This window comes from Somniosus microcephalus, chromosome 9 (genome assembly GCF_052327205.1).
Source record: "Somniosus microcephalus isolate GS21.2 chromosome 9, FLI_Smic_1.0, whole genome shotgun sequence".
NCBI lineage: Eukaryota > Metazoa > Chordata > Chondrichthyes > Squaliformes > Somniosidae > Somniosus > Somniosus microcephalus.
The window spans coordinates 55,093,404-55,114,571 of NC_140995.1; the positions used below are offsets into that span (position 1 = coordinate 55,093,404).

General features: G+C 48.7%; 1 pseudogene; it reads left to right on the plus strand.

The window, feature by feature from the left end:
* Nucleotides 1-2,288: 2,288 nt before the first annotated feature.
* LOC147112386 (galactosylgalactosylxylosylprotein 3-beta-glucuronosyltransferase 2 pseudogene) overlaps nt 2,289-21,168 on the plus strand; it is a 29,430-nt pseudogene continuing 10,550 nt past the window's right edge.

The window sequence follows — 21,168 nt, forward strand, 5'->3', positions numbered from 1 at the left end:
ATTTTTTAATGGAAGATAAATTAAATTGTTCTTCTTAGAAAAAATTATGGGACATCTAACAGGAAAATCTGGTTGCCACTCTCTTAAGATAGGGAATTACAAGTTCTGCTGTTCTGCAATGCTTCACATTGCCATTTTTCTTTCTATCCAGGAAATTTGTAAAATCTACGGTGGGCACACTGATTCAGAGAGAAAATACAAATAAATCGACAATTTATTTTTAAACAATAAATATTTGACAATATTGTTCCTATATTGTGCCTGCCAACGCATATGATAATATTGGGAAAGATTAGTTGATTGAAAAAAATTATCCTGAATAAAGTGGAGCTAGATCCCAAGCACCGCTTATTCACTCTCCTCCCAAATGACTACCACCGGTACCCTAGCGGAATGTGGCGTTCCTTCTGTTTGCAGCATGCAGGTGTCCTGTTGCTCAGGCATGTCCTGGAACACCGCCCCCCTCACACAATACAATACAATACAATACAAATCGCTTTATTGGCATGATAAGGTACATCTTATGTTGCCAAAGCATCAAAATACATTTATGGTTGAACACATAAACGCGGTTCCATTCATACAGTGTATAAACAGGTATATCCCTGAGTTTATAAATATATTTTCGCCTTGTTTATATATACTCTTGTCTTAGTTTACTGGTTGTCCCTCTGTTCATGGCAAGCTGTAACATAGTGTGCCGCCAGTGTTACACAGCTTCTCTCCTCCCCCAGTAGGAATGGGAGTTTTTGGTTGTCAGTCAGATTTCTGAATTCAGGGCATATTTGTGAGAATTTTTGATAGAAATTCTCTCTGATGCCCTGATATTTTCCACAGGCTGTGAGGAAGTGCATCTCTGTCTCAACTACTCCCTGACTGCAGTGAGAGCATATCCTGTCTTCTCTTGGCAGCCTGGTCTGCCTGTGTCTGCCTTTTTCGATCGCTAGGCTATGTTCGCTAAGTCTGTACCTTGTCAAGGTTCTTCTCAGTCCGCACAGATCAGAAGGATGGGGAGGGGCGGGTGAGACAAACTATAGGGAATGCTGGGCTGAGGGTCCAAGGGAACCACAATGAGCCAAAGCCAAAAGCAAATAGAAACAGGAAAATAAGGGGGGCGGGGGGAGTGTAAAACCAAGGATGGGTAAAATAATGACTATAGTAGGATGTTAGACAGCAAACCATAACCACATTAACAATGGAAAAATGAGGTCAACCACACTACGCTGTGTGAACCACCAGAAGAACCAGGACACAACAACCAATAACTCAACTGGAAACGAGGAACCTGTATTGTTAAGCCCTGTACACCATTACAGTCCAGATCCGTATGTCCCACGATAAACGATGCAGGCAAACTGAACTAATGGAGCACATCTCGAAGCTGACCCTACCATTGTAAAATGTTTGACCACTTGTACGGGAAGCAAAAAGATTGTATAAAGACACAGCACTTTTATTCTGTCTGTTGTGTAGTTTTGCAGCGCTGCCGACAATAGCACAACGTCGCAGATCAAATGTAGTCTGTGATTATTGTTTGTCTTCGGAATCTCAAACAGGTTCGTTTGACAGTGAGACAATAGGAGAGAGAGACAAAGAGTGACAGCAAGGTAAAGCAGAGAGGGTGGCAAATGGAGAAAGAAAACGAACGAGAGAGACAGTAAAAAACAGAGAAAAAATGCAAATTTTTGCTAATTTAGAACATTTCCACCTTTATGTCTGTCCCACCATTCACCCCCGCACCCCCCCCACACACACACCAAGCCAACTTTCCTGTACCTGTTCCTAAGGTTATTGCTTAATGCTCTTACAATGAGATAGATGCGAGTGACTGCAGGTGTACTTGCACGTCAAGTCTCTGGGTGAAATGCCTTACCCTCACTCACCGCATCCTTTAGACGGTAGTTAAGATCAGGAACCCCCACCCCATGCAAGAATTGCCTGGATAAATTTGCATCCCCCGATTCTGTGGTTCAAGATTCGGTACCACCAAACTGCCCCACAATAAAACCTTTCTAAATACTCAAGAATCGTGTCTGCTGGAAGAGCAATAAAAGCTAAAGCCCTTAGACGGTGATACATTTCTCTGACAGTCTGGTCGCTGTCTGTAGTTCATGCGGAGTAGATGGGGCTCCAATCTGTCTTTGCAATATGCCCCTGGCGTTGAAAAGTGATAAACACGCGGAGTTCTCTTTATTTTGTCCCTAATGACACTGACGTGAATCAGGGCGCTGGAGACGAGTCTCCCACTCCTGCCATCTCTCGCTCTCTCCCTCTCTCCATCTCATCTGCTCAGCAAAAACACCAGCTCCTGCGAAATTCTCCCGACTTAGACACAAGGCGGGTTAAAATAGGCTTGTCTGTCTGTGTGTGTGTGTGTGTGTGTGTGTGTGTTTTGTAACCGTGTCACAATGGATAGTTGGAAGTTAAAGTAACGCCAAGGCTGGATTCTTCACTGTGAACAACTGTGCCGATGCTGGAAAGAAAGATGAAGTGTCAAAGCAGCCTGACTTCCCCTCACTTACTCGGCACATTATGAAATCTGCTCTCTTCGCTCGTTTCTTCCTCATCCTGCCCTGGGTCCTGATCGTTATCATCGTGGTGGATATTGACACGGGTAGACCTTCTGTGCGGAGCCCTCTCCCCCCATCGCAGAACTCCAGGAATCCCGGGCTGGCTCGGGTGAAGCCCACCTCCAACCACTCCGTCCCCACCATCTATGCCATAACGCCGACTTACAGCCGACCGGTCCAAAAGGCCGAGCTGACCCGGCTGGCCAACACCTTCCGCCAGCTGGACCACTTCCACTGGGTCTTGGTGGAAGACTCGGCTTTCAGGAGCCGCTTGGTCACCGAGCTGTTGGCCCGCTCGGGGATCCCTTCCTACACTCAGCTGCACGTCCAGACCCCGCGGAGGTACAAGCGGGCAGGGCTACCCCGGGCCACCGAGCAGAGGAACGAGGGGCTACGCTGGGTCCGCAGGAACAGGTCCTCCCGCAACTCCGGCGTCGTCTTCTTCGCGGATGATGATAACACTTACAGTCTCGAACTGTTCCAGGAGGTAAGGATTGGGTTTACAGTCAATATACTCGCCAGCACTCAAGTCCCTGTCTCTGGATCCTCTCCTCTCTCTCTCTGGATTCTCTCCCTCTCCCTCTGTATCCTCTCCCCTCTCTCTCTCTCTGTATCCTCTCCCCTCTCTCTCTCTCTCTCTGTATTCTCGCACCTCTCTCTGTCTGTATTATGTCCCCTTTCTCTCTCTCTCTGTATTCACTCCCCTCTCTGCTCTCCCTCTTTCTCTCTGTATTCTCTCCCCGCTCTCTCTCCCTCTCTCTGTATTATCTCTCCTCTCTCTCTCTCTCATAGAAGAAGATAGGAGCAGGAGTAGGTCATTCGGCCCCTCGAGCCTGCTCCACCATTCAATGCGATCATGGCTGATCATCCAAATTCAGTACCCTGTCCCTGCTTTCTCCCCATACCCCTTGATCCCTTTAGCCTTAAGAAATATAGTCAACTCCTTCTTGAATATATTTAATGAATTGGCCACTACTGCCTTCTGTGGTAGAGAATTCCACAGGTTCACCACTCTCTGGGTGAAGAAATTCCTCCTCATCTCTGTCCTAAAAGGCTTACCCCTTATCCATAGCGTTTCACCCCTGGTTCTGGACTCCCCGACCATCGGAAACATCCTTCCTGCATCTAGTCTGTCTAGTCCTGTTAGAATTTTATAAGTTTCAATGAGATCCCCTCTCATTCTTCTAAACTCCAGCGAGTACAAGCCCAATCGACCCAATCGCTCCTCATACGTCATTCCTGCCATCCCAGGTATCAGCCTGGTGAATCTTCGCTGCACTCCTTCCATGGCAAGGACACCCTTCCTCAGATAAGGTGACCAAAACTGCACACAATACTCAAGATGTGGGGCTAAAAATTCAGTGGCACCGCGATTGGGGTGCCAAGCTCACCTGGGCGCCAGAAGTCCCGCCCCGGAAGGAGCCGGGAGTGCCAGCCTGATATTCAGTTTGAGCGCCCCAAGAGGGACGCGGGGCACTGCTCGAGGCGCCACGCGTCCCTCTTGGGGCGCTCAAACTGAATATCGCAGCGCAACGTGATGCAGTGCCACATGCTGCGGCACGGTGCGCTGCGGTACTGCAGGCCTTCCTCCCCTTCTTAAAGGGGAGGTGCCTGCACCAGTGCGATGACCGTTCGCGAGTGCCGGAAAAAGAGCCCGGCATCGAGGAGAAGTGCCAGGCTCTTGGGACACAGCCGGCACTGCCCGGGGGGTGGGGGGGGGAACAGGAGGCCGGGGAGGGTGGCGTGAAGAGGTGCTGGCAGGCGGCCACCGAAAAAAATGGCCGCCACGCACCTCCCCTTTAATTTGCGCCACTACCGCCACAGGTAGTCCCCCTGAACCGGTCGCGATTTGCAACCGGCGCTACAGGGGGGGGGGGGCGCGACCCAATATCGCATTCGGGGCAGTAGCGGGGCGCTGCGCACACCGATGACATCATCAGTGACGGCGCAGCGCTACAGGCTAATGCCGCCATTAGCGCCCCGCTAAATTTCACGGGAGGCATGGCCAGTGGCACTAAAGCCACTAAGTGCCCTCTTTAGGCGTTAACTGGTGGCGCAGCCCACCGAATTTCTAGGCCATGGTCTCACCAAGGCCCTGTACAACTGCAGCAAGACATCTTTGTTCCTGTACTCAAACCCTCTCACTACGAAGGCCAACATACCATTTGCCTTCTTAACTGCCTGCTGCACCTGCATGCTTACCTTCAGCGACTGGTGCACAAGGATGCCCAGGTCTCGTTGCACTTCCCCTTCTCCCAATCTATTGCCATTCAGATAATAATCTGCCTTCTTGTTTTTGACACCAAAGTGGATAACCTCGTGTTTATTCACGTTATATTTCATCTCCCATGCTTCTGCCCAATTACCCAACCTGTCCAAATCATCCTGGGGTTTCTCGGCATCCTCCTCACAGCACACACGCCCACCCAGCTTTGTGTCGTCTGCAAACTTGGAGATATTGCATCTAGTTCCCTCGTCCAGATCATTAATATATATTGTGAATAGCTGGGATCCAAAGACCGATCCCTGCGGTACCCCACTAGTCACTGCCTGCCACTTGGAAAAAGAGCCATTTATTCCAACTCTTTGCTTTCTGTCTGCCAACCAGTTCACTATCCAAGTCAATACCTTGCCCTCTCTCTCTCCGTATTCTCTCCCCTCTCTCTTTCTCTCTGTATTCTCTACCCTCTCTGTCTCTCTCTCTGTATTCTCTCCCCTCTGTCTCTCACTGTATTCTCTCCCCTCGCCCTCTCTCTGTATTCTCTCCCCTCTCTCTCTCTCTCTCTCTCTGTGTATTCTCTCCCTTCTCCCTCTCTCTGTATTCTCTCCCCTCTCTCTCTCTCTGTATCCTCTCTCTCTCTCTCTCTGTATTCTCTCCCTCTCTCTCTCTGTATTCTCTCCCCCTCCCTCTCTCTGTATTCTCTTCCCTCTCTCTCTTTATTCTCTCCCCTCTCTCTTGCTGTATTCTCTTCCCTCTCTCTCTCTCTCTGTATCCTCTCTATCTCTCTCTCTGTCGTCTCTCCTTTCTCTCTCTATATATTCTCTCCCCCACCCTCTCTCTCTCTGTATTCTCTCCCTCTCTCTCTCTGTATTCTCTCCCTCTCCCTCTCTCTCTCTGTATTCTCTCCCCTCTCTCTCTCTCTTTGTATTCTCTCCCCTCCCTCTCTCTGTATTTTCTCCCACTCCCCCCCTCTCTCTCTCTCTCTCTCTCTCTGTCTTCTCTCCCCTCTCTCTGCCTCTCTATTCTCTCTGTCACTCTATTCTCTCCCCACTCAATTCAATTCAAATTGCTTTATTGGCATGACAAGGTACATCTTATGTTGCCAAAGCACTGAAGAAAACATTTATGGTTGAACACATAAACGCAGATCTATCCATACAGTGTATAAACAGATATATCCCTGTGTGTATAAATATACACTCATAATATGTATATACTCTTTTCTTAGATTTAATGGTTGTCCCTCTGCTTATGGCAAGCTGTAACGTAGTTTGCTGCTAAAGTTACACAATTTCTCTGTTCCCCTAATAGGTATGGGAGATTTTGGTCGTCATTCAAATTTCTGAATTCAGGGCATATTTTTATGAATTTTGGGTAGCAATTCCCCCTTATGCCTTGATAGTTTCCACAAGCTGTGAGGAAGTGCATCTCTGTCTCCACCACTCTCTCTCTTTGTATTCTCTCCCCTCACTCTCTCTGTATTCTGTCCCCTCTCTCTCTGTATTCTCTCCCCTCTCTCTGTATTCTCTCATCTCTCTCTCTTTGTATTCCCTTCCCTCTCTCTGTATTCTCTCATCTCTCTCTCTCTTTGTATTCTCTTCCCTCTCTCTCGCTCTCTGTATTCTCGCCCCTCTCTCTCTCTGTGTTCTCTCCCCTCCCTCTCTCTGTATTCGCTCCTCTCTATCTCTCTCTCTCTGTATTCTCTCACCTCTCTCTCTCTCTCTGTATTCTCTCATCTCTCTCTCTTTGTATTCTCTTCCCTCTCTCTTGTTCTCTGTATTCTCTCCCCCCTCTCTCTGTATTCTCTCCCCTCTCGCTCTCTGTATTCTCTCCCCTCTCCCTCTCTCTGTATTCTCTCCCCTCACTCTCTCTGTATTCTCCCCCCCTCTCTCTGTATTCCCCCCCCCGCTCCCTCTCTCTGTATGCACCCCCTCTCTCTCTCTCTGTATTCTCTCCCCTCTCTCTCTCTCTCTCTGTATTTACTCCTCTCTCTCCCTCTCTGTATTCTCTCCCTTCTCCCTCTCTGTGTATTATCTCCTCTCCCTCTCTGTATTCTCTCCCCTCTGTTGGAATTATTAGCGGGGATGGGGTTATTGTCTCTGGCCAGTCAGAAGCATCTGAGCTGCTCCAGAGCTCCGTGCGGTTTCGAAGCGCTCCCCTTTCCTGGTTATGACCGCCGGACTTATTTGGTAGCGATGTAGACAGAAATGAGACTCGTGTTTGGGTGCAAAACAGCCCGGTATTTATTGAAACAAAAGAAACAACTTAAAATAATGAATACAACACACCTTTGCTCGATACAGCACCTTTACTTAACATAGTACACTTCTTGTCCACTACAGCACTCTTTTGCTTAGTGCAACACTCTTTTACTTAAATACAGCACCTTTAATACAATACACTCTTACTTAAATACAGCACCTTTTAACTAGTGCAGCACTTTACCTCTCACGGTACACTTAGTGTCCACTACAGCACTCTTTTGCTTAGTGCAACACTGTTACTTAACAGGGGAGGAGAAAACGGACACAACGAGGGAAAATTGACTAAAATCACAATTTAACAAAATCCCCCTTAATTCCCACCCCTAAATACCTATCTAAGTTGCCTTGTGATGGGCCAGAAAAACTATGCTCACCAGTGAAACGCCTGCTCCGTGCCCCTGCGGTCTTAGATTCTTCACCACCCTGAAATGGAGATACCCCAGTGTTTAAAAGTAACTGCTGGTATTCCACTCCCTTGGGCAGGCTCCTGAGTTGTAGATAGGGCACGGAGGCGAGGCTGCAGAGAGAGAGTGAGATGGCTTCCTGAGAAGTTATCTTATACCCTATTTGGAGCTGAAATCTTCCCGCCCAAATCCGGATGTATCTGGGCTATACAAAAGGGAATCGATCTGTCCCATTCATTAATAATAAATAATAATTCAACTTTATTGTCATTGTACAATGCACAAACAACGAAATGTGATCTTGCAAGCTCCCATGAGTCCAGTACAAATAACATTAACATTAAACGTAAATAGCACCGTCCTGGGAGAAGCAAAGCCGCTGCGTCTGTGCGCGCTGCCATTCCATTTCCACCATTTCTCCTGTCTGACAATCTTCAGCCCAGCACCCGGGCCTGCTCACCAGCCACCCCTCCCGGGGCTCCTTCCATGACCTTCTCACCAACTGCCCCTCCTCAGGGCTCCTTCTGTGACCTTCTGCACCTGGTCTTTTCTGATGGTCCCCCTTCCAGTTACTAACCAGGCCTGGCTCTACTGTAGCTTCCAAGCCTTGCCAGTGACCCTGTCCCTAGTCCCAGGATGGGTTTTGGATGAATTACCCATTTCCCTTGTGATGGATTTTTGAATGTATCCCCATTCATTGTGATGGGCTGAATAAAGCTGTCTCCGTTTGAAGAGAACATGTCTATTTCCTTAATTGCTGAGTAAATAGCCCTTGGATGTTAGTGTAAACAATCTGATTGTCCTGTGGTCACGCCCAACCGCAATTGATTGGCAGTCTCAAGTGCTTAATCTGTTAAGTCAGTATTGTAAAGCGTTCGTGTAAACAAAGTTCCTTTGTTCATGCTGACAGTCTCAAGCACTTAATCTTTTGAGTCAACATTGTAGCAGTTTCCCAAACTGCATTTGATTGATGGTTTAAATACCTTATTACTTCAGGGGCGGTTTTTTTTTAATCCTTTGTCAGCCATCTTTGATTTTCCTTTTCACAGCACACAGGCTGTGTTGTGTCTTCTGCCATGAGGTCGGACAGCCATCTTTGATTATCCTTTTCACAGACACACAGGCTGCCTTTTCTTCTGCCACGAGGTCTGACGGCCATTTTTGATCCCTGGATTTTTAAAGGTGTATTCTACCCAGGTATTCTTTAATCAAAAATAAATCTTCGGAGCTGCAGAGAATTTCAAAATTATTGCAAAATCCTACAGTCCCCCATCGGATACTATAACTTGCTTGTAGTATCCTGTCCAAAGGTGAGCAATAATTTCTGACCCCCCACAAACAACCTTCCCTTATACTTAGCTAGATCTATCTCTGATCCCCCGACTCCTCCATCTCCCCTACCCAGAGAGAATCGCAGCACACGGTAGGCATCTATCGACAGAAAAACAAGATAATCAATACACGGAGGGGGTCCAATGCCCCTGCACCACTTGCATTCACAATAATTCAAGCATGGAAGGGGTCCAATGCCCCTGCACCACTTGCAACATAGTTTTTTGACATGATACAACCTCTCCAATGGGATTATCACCAAGCCAACATATCTGTTAAAAATACACATGGAAGAAAATGAGCTTTCTTTTTTTTTATTAAAATGCAATTGCCTGACACTATATTAAATGGCACTATTCTTCAGCCATAAATGTATTTCAAATTTTCACACTCTGCAAACACAACAATTCATAGGCATATGCAATTTATTCCATCAACTCCAAACAAGTAGTCCAATCTTATGGTTAGGAACTAAATTCACCCATTATTTCCCTTGGAGTTGGGACCAGTACATAATATAAAATATAAAATTAACAAGCTTTTGTAAACTCTCCATCTTAATGTGGATTTCCAAATAGCAGCTTAAATGTTGTGGGCATCTGCCTCCTGCAGACCCCTCCCATCGTGGGCTAGGGGTGCTCCTTCCATGAGCATCCAAAAACACGCTGGTCCTCTGTATCTCCCGGAACTCTGAAAAAGACTTTAAAAAGAAAACATCTAGCCAGGTCCCCTGGCTCAGGGGAGTGTGATCAGGTCCCACGACCTCGACTCACATCTCACATGGACACTCTGCAACGGTTCCATACTTAAAACTTATAGACTAATAATTACCACTATTGAATTGCAATATAAAAATTTTAAAATGAACACATTCTACCTTAATCCTCTACCCATATTATCTGGACGAAGCTATACACAAGCGCTGCCCGTCTCCGGGCGGCCAGCCTAATCCCTGTTTGGGCTGCCACAGGCTGCTCCCTGTGGCGTGGCTGGATTGATTCCAATTTCTGGTCCCTCGCAACTTAGGGCTGCTGGTTAGGGACTTCTGCCTTTTGGCTTCTCCCTGATTCAGGAGTCCGCGCTGTTCCATTGGAAAGTGGGTGTCCATACTTTCTTGGGCTGGGGTACCCGAAGAGACCTCCTAGGGAGTGTCGCTGGTGGGGCTACCCCGGCAAGCAGACCCTTAGCTCGGGTCCCACTCCCTGCTGGCTGGGGACCTCCTCCTTCGGGTCCCTCCCTTCCTAAACCTGGGCTGGGGACAGGCAATCCCTTGCCACCGGCTGCCGGTGGCTGAGAGCCTTCCCCTTCAGGTCTAAAACCTGATTCAGGCTCCTCCCCGGAGTCCCACAAGAGAGGGGGAATCACTCGGGCCAAGTGCTGGAGAACTTCTCCTCTCATACACGCGACTGTGCCTGCGTGTGCAGTCTGTGTGTGCATACGCGCTGCAGGCTGGGGATTTCTAATCTCGGGTACAATCCCAGCTGCCTGTTCACCTGCCCCCTGCTTAAACAACCCGCATTGTTTAATATAACTGGCAACCTGCCAGCAATTCAGTTCCAAATCCTTTTCCCTTACCAGGGCGGCCTTGAAGGTGGAGTCTTGGGCTTGGACCTGCTTTTGGTCTGGGGCCAAAGCTATCCCCTGTGTGCCTCCCTTGTCCTGGCTTACTGCTACCGGACCTGCTCTACAGGGGTCCCAGAACTCTCCTTCCCTGCCCCCCTGCTTAAACAACTTACACTGGTCATGAATGGCTCCTCCCCTAACACAAGCCACAGCGCCTGCCTGTGCAGCCTGTGAGCTTGTACCCGCTGTGGGCTGAGGATTTCTATTCTCAGGTTCGCTCCCAGCTGCCTGTTTCCCTGTGGGTCCCATTAAGCTAAATGGGACCTTGTTAGACTGGGGGGAATTGGTCAGGTCTTCCGAGTGGACCACCATGCTGGAGGCTCCAGTGTCCACCGAATATCTCCCCTGCCCCATCTTCACCCCCATCCCAACATAGGGCCTGCTCCCCACAGCATTCTCGCAGGGACACACGTCAACAGGTTGCATTGGCTCTAGCCATTGCTGGGAGTGGGATGGGGCAGACGGGGTCAAAGCACCGATGGTGGCTGCTACTCTCCCCTGGCCAGTCAGAAGAGACCGTAGGGACTGTAAAAATGACTCGATCGCAGTGGGAGGGATATCAGGCCCTGCCTTTTGAGCTGGGGCTGTGGGATTCTTTCCCTTGCTATCCTTCCAGGGATTCTTACAGTCTTTCCTCCAGTGACCGTCTTTCCCACACCCACAGCAATTTAACCTAGCCTGAGAGGGACGGTTCCCCTTCTGGTGTCACTCTCTCTTACTCTGGCTCCCAGGTTTAACCTCATGGACTTTTCCCTTGGGTTGGGGCATCTCGATACCCCTCATGTTCCTGAAGGCTACTGTGAGCTGGCGGATCACCGCTTCTTCGGTGGTCTGGGGGTTTCGGGGGTCAAACCAAGCCACGACCTGGGCTTGGATCTGGGGTAGGCTGTTTTTCATGAGACACCGGAGCCAGTGAATCAATTGGACTGGGTCCAGTGCTGCCCGCCCTGGCATTCCCGGGCATGCGCTCTGGTAGACTGGCCACAGCCTGTCTGCGAACGCCTGTGGGGACTCCCCTGGGAGCTGCACCGTTCTTTCTACCCGGGCGAACGGGCTACCATCATTCAGTCCCATGGCCTCCAATACCTAATTCTTGAGACCCTCATAATCCCTCTGCCCCCTTTTGCACTCGCCAGATAGGGCTTGGAGGAGATCACCTGCCAGGGAAAACAGCAGCATTTTTGCTTGCTCTGCGTTATCGCAGTCATTTACACAAGCTGCCTGTTCTATCTCCCTGAAGTGCAGAGAGGGGTTTCCCCTTTTTAGTGAGCTTGGGGACGTGGCTAACCATGTCCCTGAGCTGGTGGGTGCCATACAGCACCACAAACTGATTCTGGATGGCCCTGGGGTCATCTTCATCAACGGGCGGCCCGTACCTCCGTTGTCGAAGGGGGTACACTGGTCCTGGTCCCGGCCTATCTAGCGGGGCCTGCTGTGCTTCCTCTACCACCTCATCCTCCACCCTCCTTTGCTGCCAGAGCACCTGAAAGCTCAGAGCCATGGGTGGCGGTCGTGGGACCTCTGATTCCCTGACCAGCCTTTTCCTGGGTGTTGCCAGTGGGACGGTTTTACTTGGGTTGCCGGTAAAATCCGACTGACCTGCCTTCGGGCTGATCAGACATATCATCCCCTTTGCCCTTTTTAAAGCCATATTCAAGCTTTCTATCTTTTCCCTACAGGGGCCATGATCTGCTTCCTCGAACCCTTGCTCGCAGGCCAGCTTATATGCTGCCTTTACCTCCCTAACATTTTCCTCCTGCTCTTTTATTTCTTGTATGAGGCGAGCGTTTTCCTCCCGCACCCTCATCTCATTGCTCTTGGCCTCTGCAACTAGGCACTTCAGGTACTCTGACTCATGCCTCGTGTGGCTTTTGCCCTCACTAAACTGGACCACCAGGCGCTCTACCTTGGCCTGGTATTCTTCAACCTCCCTTTCCCTATCCCAACTCTCTGCTCTAGATTCCCTAAGCCTGCGGGTAACTTCCCCAAGCCTGCAGGCACCTATCCACAAACAGACCAGTGGGGTGATAAAAAGAAAACCAATAACTGCTGCTCTCTCCAGACCCAAACCACCGTCTGTTACATCACACACCGTTGCCGACGGTCCTGCCGCGGTTGCCATTTTGTAGGAATTATTAGCGGGGATGGGGTTATTGTCTCTGGCCAGTCAGAAGCCTCTGAGCTGCTCCAGAGCCCCGTGCAGTTTCAAAGCGCTCCCCTTTCCTGGTTCTGACCACCGGACTTATTCGGTAGCGATGTAGACAGAAACGAGACTCGTGGTTGGGTGCAAAACAGCCCAGTATTTATTGAAACAAAAGAAACAACTTAAAATAATGAATACAACACACCTGTGCTCGATACAGCACCTTTACTTAACACAGTACACTTCTTGTCCACTACAGCACTCGTTTGCTTAGTGCAACACTCTTTTACTTAAATACAGCACCTTTAATACAGTACACTCTTACTTAAATACAGCACCTTTTAACTAGTGCAGCACTTTACCTCTCACGGTACACTTAGTGTCCACTACAGCACTCTTTTGCTTAGTGCAACACTGTTACTTAACAGGGGAGGAGAAAACGGACACAACGAGGGAAAATTGACTAAAATCACAATTTAACAAAATCCCCCTTAATTCCCACCCCTAAATACCTATCTAAGTTGCCTTGTGATGGGCCAGAAAAACTATGCTCACCAGTGAAACGCCTGCTCCATGCCCCTGCAGTCTTAGATTCTTCACCACCCTGAAATGGAGATACCCCAGTGTTTAAAAGTAACTGCTGGTATTCCACTCCCTTGGGCGGGCTCCTGAGTTGTAGATAGGGCATGGAGGCGAGGCTGCAGAGAGAGAGTGAAATGGCTTCCTGAGAAGCTATCTTATACCCTATTTGGAGCCGAAATCTTCCCGCCCAAATCCGGATGTATCTGGGCTATACAAAAGGGAATCGATCTGTCCCATTCATTGTGATGGGTTTTGGATGAATTACCCATTTCCCTTGTGATGGGTTTTTGAATGTATCCCCATTCATTGTGATGGGTTGAATAAAGCTGTCTCCGTTTGAAGAGAACATGTCTATTTCCTTAATTGCTGAGTAAACAGTCCTTGGATGTTAGTGTAAACAATCTGATTGTCCTGTGGTCACACCCAACTGCAATTGATTGGCAGCCTCAAGTGCTTAATCTCTTAAGTCAATATTGTAAAGCGTTCATGTAAACAAAGTTCCTTTGTTCATGCTGACAGTCTCAAGCACTTAGGCCTAGAAATTCACTTTGGGCCCGCCAGCTGGCGTGCGCCCAAAAGTTAGCGCTGAGCGCGGAGCCAGTTGCGCCCGTCAGATATTCAGTTTTTGCGCCCCAAGTCGGAACCGGGCGCTATTCCAGGGTGTGCCCGCCCCCGCTTGGGGCGCTGAAACTGAATTTCAGCGCTCTAGGCGCCGCTGCGCCACCCGCTGCGGAGCGGCAGGCTGCGGTACTGCAGGCCTCCTCCTTCGCTTAAGGGGAAGGTGCCTGCAACGGGGAGATCGCCGCTGGATAGTGCCGGCAAATGAGCCCGGCACCACGGAGAAGTGCCGGGTTCGCGGAAAGCAGCCGGCAATGCCGCGGGGGGGGTGGGTGGAGGAGGCCGGGGAAGGAGGTGCGGGCAGGCGGCCGCCGAAAAACCGGCTGGCCGCACCTCCACCTTAAAGCGCCCCACTAAGGCTACAGGACGGCCCCGTTTTCTGATCGCTGTTTGCGGCCGCTGCGGAAGAGGCGGCCGCAACTAAATATGGCGGTCGGGCCAGTAGCGGGGCGGTAGCGGGGCACTGCGCACACCGATGACATCATCGGTGGCGGCGCAGCGCTACTGGCTAACGCCGCCATTACCGCAGCACTGAATATCGGCGAAAGCTCAGCAAGTGGCGCAAAAGCCCTCTTTGGGCGAAAACTGGGCGCAAAGCCTACTGAATTTCTAGCCCCCAATCTTTTGAGTCAACATTGTAGCAGTTTCCCAAACAGCATTTGATTGACAGTTTAAATACCTTATTACTTCAGGGGCTGGAATTTTTAAAAAATCCTTTGTCAGCCATCTTTGATTTTCCTTTTCACAGCACACAGGCTGTGTTGTGTCTTCTGCCACGAGGTCGGACAGCCATCTTTGATTATCCTTTTCACAGACACACAGGCTGCCTTTTCTTCTGCCACGAGGTCTGACGGCCATTTTTGATCCCTGGATTTTTAAAGGTGTATTCTACCCAAGTATTCTTTAATCAGAAATAAATCTTCGGAGCTGCAGAGAATTTTGAAATTATTGCGAAATCCTACACCTCCCTCTCTCTGTATATTCTGCCGCTCTCTCTCTCTCTCTCTGTATTCTCTTCCCTCTCTCTCTCTCTGTATACTCTCCCCCTCTCTCTCTCTGTCTCTCTCTCGGTATTCTCTCCCATCTCTCTCTCTCTCTCTCTCTGAATTCTCTCCCATCTCTCTCCCTCTCTCTTTCTGTAGTCTCTCCCCCTCTCACTTTTTGTATTCTCTCCCCTCTCTCTCTAACTCTGTATTCTCTCCTCTCTCTATATATATATATATTCTCCCCATCTCTCTCTCTCTCTGTATTCTCTCGCTCGCGCTCTCTCTCTCTGTATTCTCTCCCCTCTCTCGCTCTGTATTCTCTCCCCTCTCTCTCTCTCTCTCTTTGTATTCTCTTCCCTCTCTCCCGCTCTCTGTATTCTCTCCCCTCTCCCTCTCTCTCTGTATTATCTCCCCTCTCTCTGTATTCTCTCCCCTCTCTCTCTCTGTATTCTCTCCTCTCTCTCTCTCTCTCTCTCTCTCTCTGTATTCTCTCCCCTCTCTCTCTCTGTATTCTCTCCCCACTCTCTCTCTCTCTCTGTATTCTCTTCCCTCTCTCCCGCTCTCTGTATTCTCTCCCCTCTCTCTCTCTCTCTGTATTCTCTCCCTCTCTCTCACTCTCTGTATTCTCTCCCTCTCTCTCTCTCTCTCTCTGTATTCTCTCCCTCCCTCTCTCTCTCTCTCTCTGTATTCTCTCCTCTCTCTCTCTCTGTATTCTCTCCCCTCTCTCTCTCTCTCTCTGTATTCTCTCCTCTCACTCTCTCTGTATTCTCTCCCCTCTTTATTTCTCTCTGTATTCACTCCCCGCTCTCTCTCTGCGTTCTCCCCCCTCTCGCTCTCTGTATTTTCTCCCACTCTCTCTCTCCTTGTATTCTCTCCCCTCTGTATGGAATTAACAACGGGGTTGGGGCTATTTGACTCTGGCCAGTCAGAAGCCTCTGAGCTGCTCCAGGGACCCCCTTGCGGTTTCGAAGCGCTCCCCTATTCCTGAGTTCTGACCCCCGGACTTATTCGGTGGCGATGTAGACAGAAAACAACGTGACTCATGGTTTGGGTGCAAAACAGAGCAGTATTTATTGAAAACAAAAGAAAGAAACAACTTAAAATAATCAAAATGGCTCTTATGCCTGGTACAACACTTTCGCTTAAACGCAGTACACTTAGTGTCCACTAGAGGGCTCCCTACACAGTGCAACTCTCCTTTGATTAATACACGCAGTACACTCAGTGGCCACTAGAGGGCTCCCTGCTCAGTGCAACACTGCTTTTATTTTATGTCCAGTACTTTTTACTTAAAAGACCCTTTACTCACTACTGCACCTTAGCTTAGTGGCTTTTACTTAAAAGCACAGCACTTTAATACAGTTACTTTAAAACAGCTAACAGTGTTCACCACAGCACTCCTTTGCTTGGTGCAACACCCCTTTTAATACAGTTTTAAATACAGTATTTTAAAACAGCTACTCCCTTTTTAATACAGGTTTAAATACCGAAACCAGTGTTCACTATAGCACTTCTCTGCTAGATGCAACACTGTCTTACTTAAATGGGGGAGGAAAAATGGACACAACGAGGGAAATTGACTAAAATCACAATTCTAACGAAATTCCCACTTTACTCCCACCCCTATGCCTATCCTAAGTTGCCTTGTGGAAAGCCAGAAAAATATATGCTCACCACTGCAATGCCAGCTCCGTGCCCTGCGAACTTAGATCTTCACTGCCCCGAAGTGAAAAACAGCCCAGAGTTTTAAAAGTAAACTGCTGGTGCTTCATTTCCACAGGCAGACTCCCACGCTGTAGAGGCACACGGAGGGAAGGCCAGAGAGAGAGAGAGAGCTTCTGGGAAGCTATCTTTTATACCCCCATTTGGGGCCCACCCAGCTCCGGAGGTTTCTGGGCTAAAACAAAAGGGATCCAACTGCCCCATTGTCCAGTAATGGGTGATTCATCCAAACCCATTCATTTTAAACTGTTCCTTTTCTCAGTTCAAATGTCTCTTCTGTGCTGAGCTTTGAATGTAAAGCTGCAGTTTAAATGTGTCTTCATTGTGTGTGATGGGCTATTGAACCATTTCCATTCATCCTGATGGGTTTTGAATGGAGCTGTATTACTATGTAAACAGCTTGGGAGGAGTGTAAACAGAAGGCCATTGTTCTGTGGTCACCCGAAACTGCAGCCTGAAGTGGATAATCCCTTGTGTACACAAAGTAGCAGTTCCTGTAAACAAACATCGATTGTCTCTGCAGGGAGGGAACTCCCTGAACTGCCTTTGATTGGCAGTTTAGTCAGCCATCTTTGATCCTCCTTTTTCATGTCGCTTGTCTCTGTGTCCTGACACGAGGTCAAGCAGCCATCTTTGTTCACCCCTTTTTCACTGACACACTCACAAGCTGCTTCCAAGTCCTTTTTGTCTTCATCCATGCAGTCTGACGGCCATTTTTATCCCTGGAAATTTAAAGGCACATCGCCCAGGGATTCTTTAATCAAAAAAATTAATCTTCAGAACTGTAAATTATTGCGAATTCTTACAGTCCCCCGTCGGATACTAAAACTTGCTTATGGTATCCTTGTCAAAAGTGAGCAATAATTTCTGACCCCTCCACAAACAACCTTCCCTTATATTTAACTAAATCTATCCTTGATCCCCCGACACCTCCATCTCCCCTGCCCAGAGAGAATCGTAGTACGGCAGGCATCTATTGACAGAAAAACCAACAATTAATTTAAATAATCAATACACGGAGGGGGTCCAATACCCCTGCACCACTTATATTCACAATAAGTCAAGCATGGAGGGGTCCTATGCCCCTGCACTGCTTGTAACACAATTTTAACATCTTTAAAGGGATTGTCATCCAGCCAACATGTCTGCTAAAATGATGGAAATCAAATGAGCTTCCTTTAACTACAAACAAGCAGTGAAATAATTAACCAGTTCCATAAATTCTTAAATTGTATTTCCAGCAGCAGGTTTTAAATGTTGTGGGCCTCTGTTTCCTGCTCTCCCCTTTGCTTCACGAACAAGGGGGTGCTTCCTCTCTCGAATTCCACGACTCGGTCCCCTGCACTTTCCGGAACTCTGAAAAAGACAAAGAAAACATCTCGCCAGGTCCCCTGACTCAGGGAAGTGTAATCAGGTCCCGTGACCTTGATCCATAATACAATCCTAGAACCATACCACACTCAGAACTTATGCACTAATATATCACTGAAATTAAAATTAACACATTCCACCTTAATACACATTCTATCTTAAACCATAAATTAAAATTAACCCGTTCTACCTTAACAGCATGTTCTACCTTAACAGCATGTTCTACCTTAATAAAGCTACATCCAAGCACCGCCCATCTCCAGGGGGCCAGCTCAGTCCCTGATTGGGCTGCCACAGGCTGCTCCCTGTGGCATGGCTGGACTGATTCCAGCTTCTGGTCCCTCGCAGCTTATAGCTGCTGATTGGGGACCTCTGCCCTTTGGCTTCTCCGTGGTTCGGGAGACCGCCCTACTCCACTGTAAAGTGGGTGACCATACTTTCTTGGGCTGGGGCACCCGAAGAGATCTCCTAGGGAGCGTTGCCAGGGGGGTTACCTTGGCAAGCAGATCCTTAGCTCGGGTCACACTCCCTGCTGGCCGGGGACCTCCTCCTTCGGGTCCCTCCCTTCCCAAACCTGGGCTGGGGACAGTCAATCCCTTGCCACCGGCTACCGGTGGCTGAGAGCCTTCCCCTTCAGGTCTAAAACCTGGTTCAGGCTCCTCCCTGGAATCCCACAAGAGAGGGGGAATCACACAGGCTAAGTGCTGGGGAGCTCCTACAATCCGAGCTGCTTGTTCCCCTGCCCCCTGCTTAAACAAACCGCATCATTTGATATAACTGGCTGCCTGCCAGTAATCCTGTTCAAAATCATGAATGGCTCCTCCCCCCACACAAGCCACAGCGCCTGCCTGTGAACTTGGACCTGCTGTGGGCTGGGGATTACTATTCTCAGGTTCACTCCCAGCTGCCTGTTTCCCTGTGGGTCCCATTAAGCTAAATGGGACCTTGTTAGACTGGGGTGAATAGGTCAGGTCCTCCGAGTGGACCACCGTGCAGGAGACTCCAGTCTCCACCGAATATCTCCCCTGCACCATCTCCTCTCCCATCTCAACATAGGGCCTGCTCCCCTCAGCAATTTTGCGGGGACACAGGTTAACAGGCTGCGCTGGCTCGAGCCATTGCTGGGAGTGGGATGGGGTCAAAGCACCGGTGGTGGCTGCTATGCTCCCCTGGCCAGTCAGAAGAGACCGCACTGCCTCCAACAGTGACTCGACCCAGGGGGGTGAAATTTCTGTCTCTACCACCTCATCCTCCACCCCCCTTTGCTGCCAGAGCCCCTGAAAGCTCATACCTGCCTTCAGGCTGATCAGACAAATCATCCCCTTTGCCCTCCTTAAAGCCATCTTCAGGCTTTCTATCTCTGCCCTACAGGGGCCATGATCTGCTTCCTCAAACCCTTGCTCGCAGGCCAGCTTATATGCTGCCTTTACTTCTCTAACCTTCTCCTCCTGCTCTTTTAATTCTTGAATGAGGTGAGCATTCTCCTCCCGCACCCTCATCTCATTGTTCTTGGCCTCTGCAACTAGGCACTTCAGGTACTCTGACTCGTGCCTCGTGTGGCTTTTGCACTCACTAAACTGAACTACCAGGCGCTCTACCTTGGCCTGGTAATCCTCAACCTCTCTTTCCCTATCCCAACTCTCTGCCCTGGCTTCCCTAAGCCTGCGGGTGACTTCCCCAAGCCTACGGGAACCTAACCACAGACAAACTAGTGGGATAAAAAGAAATCCAATAACTGCTGCTCTTTCCAGACCCAAACCACCGTCTGCCACATCGCACACTGTTGCCGAGGGTACTGCTGCAGTCGCCATTTTGTACGGAATTAACAACGGGGTTGGGGTTATTTGTCTCTGGCCAGTCAGAAGCCTCTGAGCTGCTCCAGGGACCCCCTTGTGGTTTTGAAGCACTCCCCTATTCCTGAGTTCTGACCCCCGGACTTATTCAGTGGTGATGTAGACAGAAAACAACATGACTCATGGTTTGGGTGCAAAACAGAGCAGTATTTATTGAAAACAAAAGAAAGAAACAACTTAAAATAATCGAAATGGCTCTTATGCCTGGTACAACACTTTTGCTTAAATGCAGTACATTTAGTGTCCACTAGAGGGCTCCCTACTCAGTGCAACTCTCCTTTGATTAATACACGCAGTACACTCAGTGGCCACTAGAGGGCTCCCTGCTCAGTGCAACACAGCTTTTATTTTAAATCCAGTACTTTTTACTTAAAAGATCCTTTACTCACTACAGCACCTTAGCTTAGTGGCTTTTTACTTAAAAACACAGCACTTTAATACAGTTACTTTAAAACAGCTAACAGCGTTCACCACAGCACTCCTTTGCTTGGTGCAACACCCCTTTTAATACAGTTTTAAATACAGTATTTTAAAACAGCTACTCCCTTTTTAATACAGGTTTAAATACCGAAACCAGTGTTCACTATAGCATTTCTCTGCTAGATGCAACACTGTGTTACTTAAATGGGAGAGGAAAAACAGACACAACAAGGGAAATCGACTAAAATCACAATTCTAACAAAATTCCCACTTTACTCCCACCCCTATGCCTATCCTAAGTTGCCTTGTGGAAGGCCAGAAAAATATATGCTCACCACTGCAATGCCAGCTCCGTGCCCTGCGAACTTAGATCTTCACTGCCCCGAAGTGAAAAATACCCCAGTGTTTTAAAAGTAAACTGCTGGTGTTTCGCTTCCACAGGCAGACTCCCACGTTGTAGAGGCACACGGAGGCAAGGCCAGAGAGAGAGAGAGAGCTTCTGGGAAGCTATCTTTTATACCCCCATTTGGGGCCCACCCAGCTCTGGAGGTTTCTGGGCTAAAGCAAAAGGGATCCAACTGCCCCATTGTCCAGTAATGGATGATTCATCCAAGCCCATTCATTTTAAACTGTTCCTTTTCTCAGTTCAAATGTCTCTTCTGTGCTGAGCTTTGAATGTAAAGCTGCAGTTTAAATGTGTCTTCATTGTGTGTGATGGGCTATTGAGCCATTTCCATTCATCCTGATGGGTTTTGAATGGAGCTGTATTACTATGTAAACAGCTTGGGAGGAGTGTAAACAGAAGGCCATTGTTCTGTGGTCACCCGAAACTGCAGCCTGAAGTGGATAATCCCTTGTGTACACAAAGTAGCAGTTCCTGTAAACAAACATCGATTGTCTCTGCAGGGAGGGAACTCCCCGAACTGCCTTTGATTGGCAGTTTAGTCAGCCATCTTTGATTATCCTTTTTCATGTCGTTTGTCTCTGTGTCCTGACATGAGGTCGGGCAGCCATCTTTGTTCACCCCTTTTTCACTGACACACTCACAAGCTGCTTCCA